This window comes from Pelodiscus sinensis, chromosome 2 (genome assembly GCF_052426305.1).
Source record: "Pelodiscus sinensis isolate ZL-2025 chromosome 2, ASM5242630v1, whole genome shotgun sequence".
NCBI classification, from domain to species: Eukaryota; Metazoa; Chordata; order Testudines; family Trionychidae; genus Pelodiscus; species Pelodiscus sinensis.
Genome location: NC_143053.1, coordinates 81,508,246 through 81,515,384, shown reverse-complemented (window position 1 = coordinate 81,515,384; position 7,139 = coordinate 81,508,246).

Here is a 7,139-nt window from a genome sequence, read left to right as displayed (position 1 = left end):
CTCCATCTAGCCCAGAATGCTGTCTTCTGACAGTGGTCAGTGCCAGGTGCCCCAGAGGGAGTGAACAGAACAGGTAATTATCAAGTGATACATCTTCTGTCACTCATTCCCAGCTTCTGACAAACAGAGGCTAGAGGCACCATCCCTGCCTATCATGGCTAATAGCCATTGATGGAACTATTCTCATGACCCTACCTAGTTCTTATTTGAACCCTGTTATAGTCTTGACCTTCACAACATGTTCTGGCAAAAGTTCCACATTGACTGTGTGTTGTATAAAAAAAATACTTACTTTTATTTGTTTTAAACCTGCTGTCTATTAATTTCATTTGGTGAGGTCCTAGTTCTTGTGCTCTGAAGGGTAAATAGCATTTCCTTATCTACTTTTTCTACATCAGTCATGTTTATACAGACTTCAATTATATCCTACTTCAAAGTAGGAATAAGAGATCTCCGGAAAAGGGCTTTTTTCCGGACGATCGGGGCCAGTGTAGACGCTCTTTTCCGGCTTTTCTAAAAGCCGGAAAAAAGCGGCGGACATTTTTATTTAAATGCCGCGGGGGATATTTAAATCCCCCGCGGATTTCCCTATTACGACCTGTCAAATTAGCATGCCCCTTTCGGAAAAGGGGCCAGTGTAGACGTAGCCTTGGGGAACACCACTATTTACCTCTTTCCATTCTGAAAACAGACCATTTTATTCCTGCTAGAAGTCTAAATAATAAGATGGGTGAACTAGAGTGCCTCGTTTTAAAGGAGGATATTGATATAATAGGCATCACGGAAACTCGGTGGAATGAGGACAATCAATGGGACACAGTCATACCAGGATACAAAATATATCGGAAGGACAGAACAAGTTGTGCTAGTGGGGGAGTGGCACTATACATGAAAGAAAGTGTAGAATCAAATGAAGTAAAAATCTTAAAGAGACAAAATGTTCCATAGAATCTCTATGGATAGTAATTCCATACTCAAATAATAAGAATATAGCAGTAGGGGTACATTATTGATCACATGATCAGGACAGTGATAATGACTATGAAATGCTAAGAGAGATCAAAATAAAAAACTTAATAATAGAGGGGGATTTCAACTATCCCCATATTGACTGGGTACACTTCAACTCAGGACATGATGCAGAGATAAAATGTCTTGATACCTTAAATGACTGCTTTGTGGAGCAGCTGGTTCTGGAACCCACAAGGGGAGAGGCTATTCTTGATTTAGTCCTAAGTGGAGCGCAGGATCTAGTCCAAGAGGTAAATATAACTGGACCACTTGGAAATAGTGACCATAAATGTAATACAATTTAACATCCCTGAGGTGGAAAAACACCCCAGCAGCCCAACATTGTGGCATTTAATTTCAGAAAGGGGAACTCCACAAAAATGAGTTAAACAGAAATTAAAAGATACAGTGAAAAATCTCTAGAAGCTGAATAGAAACTTTTCAAAGACACCATAATAGAGGCCTTATATAGTGTATGCCACAAATTAAAAAACACAGTTAGAGAACCAAATAGTGCCACTGTGGCTTAACAACCAAGTAAAAGAAGCAGTGAGAGATTAAAAAGACATATTTTTAAAAGTGGCAGTCAAATCATAGTGGGGAAAATAGAAAGGAACATAAACTTTGTCAAGTTAAGTGTAAAAATATAATAAGAAAATCCAAAAAGGAGTTTGAAGAACAGCTAGCCAAAAACTCAAAAAGTAATAGCAAAATGGTTTTTAAGTACATCAGAAGCAGGAAGCCGGCTAAACAACCAGTGGGGCCCTTTGACAATCGAGGTGCTAAAGGAACACTCAAAGATGATAAAGTCATTGTAGAGAAGCTAAATGAATTATTTGCTTCAGTCTTCATGGCTGAGGATATTGGGGAGATTCCCAAACCTGAGCCATTCTTTTTAGATGGCAAATCTGAGAAATTGTCCCAGATTGAGGTATCAGTAGAGGAAGTTTTGGAACAAACTGATAAACTTAACAATAACAAGTCACTGAGACCAGATGGCATTCACCAAAGAGTTCTGAAAAAAAATCAAATGTGAAATTGCGGAAATATTAACTGTGGTTTGTAATCTATCCTTTAAATCAGCTTCCATACCTAATGACTGCAAGATAGCTAACATGACACCAATATTTAAAAAGGGCTCTAGAGGTGATCCTGGCAATTACAGACCGGTAAGTCTAACATCAGTACTGGGCAAATTAGTTGAAACTATAGTAAAGGATAAAATTGTCAGACATATAGATGAACATAATTTGTGGGGAAAAGTCAACATGGTTTCTGTGAAGGGAAATCGTGCCTTACTAATCTATTAGGGTACGTCTACACTTACTTCCTAGTTCGAGCTAGGGATGCAAATGTAGCCGACCGAAATTGCTAATGAAGCGGGGATTTAAATATCCCACACTTCATTAGCATAATCCTCATTTTTTGAGGAGTAATGTTAGCTCAAACCAAGGGGTTTGATTTGAACTAACATATCCCGGAGTGCACGTCCTGGTTCGAATCAGTTGTTGAGTGGAATAACGTGCAGGCGGGATTATGCTAATGAAGCACAAGAGCAAGTGTAGATGTACCCTTGGAGTTCTTTGAGGGGGTCAACAAATGTGAAGAAGGGGAATCCAGTGAATATAGTATACTTAGAATTCCAGAAAGCCTTTGACAAGGTCCCTCACCAAAGGCTCTTAAGTAAACTAAGTTGTCATGGGATAAGAGGGAATGTCCTTTCATGAATTGATAACTGGTTAAAAGGCAGGAAACAAAGGGTAGGAATACATGGTAAGTTTTCAAAGTAGAGAAGAGTAACTAGTGGGGTCCCCCAAGGGTCTGTCCTGAGACCAGTCCGATTCAATTTATTTATAAATGATCTAGAGAAAACGGTAAACAGTGAGGTGGCAAAATTTGCAGATGATACCAAACTGCTCAAGATAGTTAAGACCAAGGCAGATTGTGAAAAGCTTCAAAAAGATCTCACCAAACTCAGGGATTGGGCAGCAAAATGGCAAATAAAATTTAACGTTGATAAATATAATTGAATACTGCATACAAATATGGTCACCTCATCTCGTAAAAGATATATTGGCATTGGAAAAGGTTCAGAAAAGGGCAACAAAAATGATTACAGGTTTGGAATGGGTCCCATTTGAAGAGAGATTTAAAAGACTTGGACTTTTCCACTTAGAAAAGAGGAGACTAAGGGGGGATATGATAGAGGTCTATAAAATCATGACTTGTGTGGAAAAAGTGAATAAGGAAAAGTTATTTACTTATTCTCACAATATAAGAACTTGGGGTCTCCAAATGAAATTAATAGGCAGCAGGTTTAAAACAAACAAACAAAGTTTTTCTTTACTCAGCGCACAGGCAACCTGTGGAACTTCTTGCCAGAGGATGTGGTGAAGGCTAGGACTTTAACAGGGTTCAAAAAAGAGCTAGATAGCTTAATGTAGGTTAGGTCCATCAATGGCTATTAGCCAGGATGGGTAGGAATGGTGTCCCTAGCTTCTGTTTGTCTGGAAATGGGTAACAGGGGAAGGATCACATGAGGATTACCTGTTGTGATCCCTCCCTCTGGGTATCTGGCATTGGCCACTGTTAGCAGACAGGATACTGGGCTAGATGGACCTGTGGTTTGACCCCGTGTGGCCATTCTTATGTTCTTAACCTTTGTTTGCCATCTTTTAACCAGTTACTAATCTCTGAGAGGACCTTCTGTGTTATCCCATGGCATCTGATTTTGATTAGAAGACTTTAGTGAGAGATCTTGTTAAATGCTCTCTGAAAATCTAATACACTATTAGGCCTGTATGCGAGGGAGTGGGGGGGGGGGGTGCAAAGGGTGCAAACACATCCCCCCATGGTCCTCCAAGTAAGCATGAGTCTGGGGCAGCGTGTTGCTCCAGCCTCCCTTCCTTCATGCTCCAGCCAGCCAGAGGGAGGGCAAAAGCAGCACATTGCCCCAGTCTCCTTCCTCCATACTCTGGCCAGCTGGGGGAAGGCTGGAGTGGTGTGTTGCCCCAGCCTCCCTCCCACATACTATGGCCGGCTGGGGAAAGGGTGGGGATGATTTCCCCCACTCTTCCAGGAGTGAGGCTGGGGACCAGGCCCTCCCACAACTCGCACTCACCCCCCAGAAATTCCTGCATATGGACCTGACTATATTCTCTGGATTCCCCTTGTCCACTAAGCCTAAGGCTTCTCATCCTCAGTGTCCTTGCCCAGCCAGTCTCAGTTTCACCCTTGGCTCCTTCTTGAATATATTTCTCACCTCCACCTTGGCCTATAGTCACCCCCAGCCCACATTCCCCAAGGTTTTCACTTCCAATTTCCCTCCCTCGGCACTTTGTCCAATGTGGTATCCTTCTCCAGGATTCTCTTTGCCCATCCAATCCCAATTCTCCTCTGAACACCAATCTCCTCAATATGTGTCTCCTTTCCCACTTCAATCCTCTCTGGTCTCCCCCTTCTGGTTCTCTGTCCCAATCGCCTAGCCAGTTCCAGTTGCTCCCAGTTCCCACTCTGCCATTTTCCTCTCTGTTTTCCAGTCCCACTCTCCCTTGTCCGGCCAGTCCCAGTCTTGCCCCACTGTCCAACCCCAAACTCCAGGCCCGGTCTCTCCTCCACCACAACTTCCAATCTCACTTTCCCCCATCAGCAGCCTCCAGTTTCAGTCTTTCCTGTAATTGTCCTTGTTCCAGTTTAATTCCCACTTCTAGATCCATTTGTTGTTCCTCTGCATTTGAATCAGGTAGCTTCCTCCTCCATACTGCCTGAGTCTAGCAAAAGACAGTTCAGTGGGCTGGACCCAGCACAACACACAGGATCCCACAGCTGCAATTGCAGGGAAAGTCCCAAGTTTCGGAAAATTGAGCTATTAAAATCTAAGAACTCTCTACTGAGCATGTGCAAACTGTGATTTTGCAATGGTTTATAACTTGGCCAAACCTGAGCAGATGTTCCTGAGTATGGGAAAGGCACACCCTGGACTATCTTTATTTTTATCTCCCCACCAAATTTCAAATCCCTGCTGTAAAGCATGGAGATGCTAGAGTTTTTTAACTAAAATGTGGCCAGATTTTTTTACATGGATGAAATACACATTTTCTTCTCTAACTAAATTGTTTTGTCTGAAAGTTTCCCTCCAAAATAATCAGCCTGAGACAGATACCCAGCATGAAGAAGTGCTCCTCAAATCAGTTAAAGTTTGGCACAGGGTCACAACCTACTATTGCAATCACTTACTCAGCTCAAGTAGTAGAGGTCTATGCAGGGCATCAATTAAAAGTTTCAATCCTGCTGATGATTCATGCGGGTGTCAAAATGATGACACATGGTGGAATTTAGATATTTTCCCCCTTAGTCTGCATTTTTTTAAACCAAGGAAATTGCACACAAAAAGCTATTTTAAAAGAACACTATTAAGGCTGCAAAGTCAAGTATTCAAAAGTTAGGAAATGCAAGAATTAAGTTTCCCTGTGCAACCTAAGCTTAGCCCACTTGTGCATATGCACTGGAATTTTGTATTTAATTATATGATCACATACTATCCACAGGATTCCTGCCTCATTCAATGCACAGGATCTGGGGGTGAAATTAGCGTTTTGTAGAAAAGGAGACTTATCTGTAGGACCTTGCTTCATTAGTTATAGAAATCAGAAGATATGTAGTGACTAAGGGTATGTCTAGACTACATGCCTCTGCCGGCAGAGGCATGTAAATTAGACATACCGACATAGTCAATGAAGTGGGGATTTAAATATCCCCCGCTTCATTAAAATAAAAATGGCTGCCACCTCAGCTGATCATCGGCACAACGCGGCAGTCAAGATGCGGATCGGTTGGCAAGGAAAGCCTTTGCTGACCGATCCTGTAAACCTTGTTTCATGAGACATAAGGGATCGCTCGGCAAAGGCTTTCCTTGTTGATGGATCTGCGTCTTGACTGCTGCGTTGCGCCGATGATCCGCTGAGCCAGCACAGCACAGCGGCCATTTTTATTTTAATGAAGCAGAAGATATTTAAATCCCCGCTTCATGGACTATGTCGGGTAGTCTAATTTACATGCCTCTGCTGGCAGAGGCATGTAGTCTAGACATATCCTAAGTTAGGAGGCTGCAGAAAGAGAAAGGATGTCTCATGGGTAAGGCAGCTGAATGCTGCCACATTGTTTCCAAATGATGCTAGGCAACTCACTTAAACCAAACTTTTCACAAATGGTCACTGTGCATTCCTCATTTTCTGGTGCTTGACATGGGAGCATGCTGTCTCATTTGTAGAAGTACATTGTATTTTGTGTGCAATATATTTAAAGATTGATGCTGGAAGCAAGACACATGCTCCTCTGAAAGTTTAATTTAATATTTCCAATGAATAACTTGAAGTATGTAATCAAGCTGAAAGAACACAGAAATACTGCGTCAGAGGCAACTGTTGATAATACGATATCAAAAGCAATGTAAAAGGGGTAATTTATTTCCACCTATCTTTTAGTCTGTCTATTTCTTTTGAAGTCTGTTTAGTCTGAAAAGCAAGTCCAGCGTAAACTTAATAAGACTAAAAATTCTTATTAAAGCAGCTATCGATTATTATCATTATACCTCAACTAGCAGAACTTCAAAGGTTCAGTGTTTTCTGTAAACAGTAATTGACATAGATCACAGATGTGTTCTACACACTAAGCAAAATAATTTGCAGTCAGAATCATAATGTTTTATTGTTTTCAAAGTTATGTTTATACTTTCAGGCCAAATTCAGGGGAGAATTGTTGTAAATTAACATTCTCTGACATCCACTTACTGGTGTGTAAGGGAGTCTACACAAGTGTAACTTACATACTGAGGTTGTAATAAGGTTAAGTGAGAGTAGGGAGGATATCTGCAGTTATTTTTCTTGCTATGCTTCTCTCTTCTGGCCAATAAGCATGTGAGTCATCGTATCATAGAATCATAGGGTTGGAAGAGACCCCTGCTAAAAGCAGGATTAATCCCAACTAAATTATCTTAGCCAGGGCTTTGTTAAGTATGGACTTAAAAACCTTTAGGGATGGAGATTCTACCACCTCCCTAGGTAACCCATTCCAGTGCTTCACCACCCTCCTAGTGAAATAGTTTTTCCTAATATCCAACCTAGGCCTCC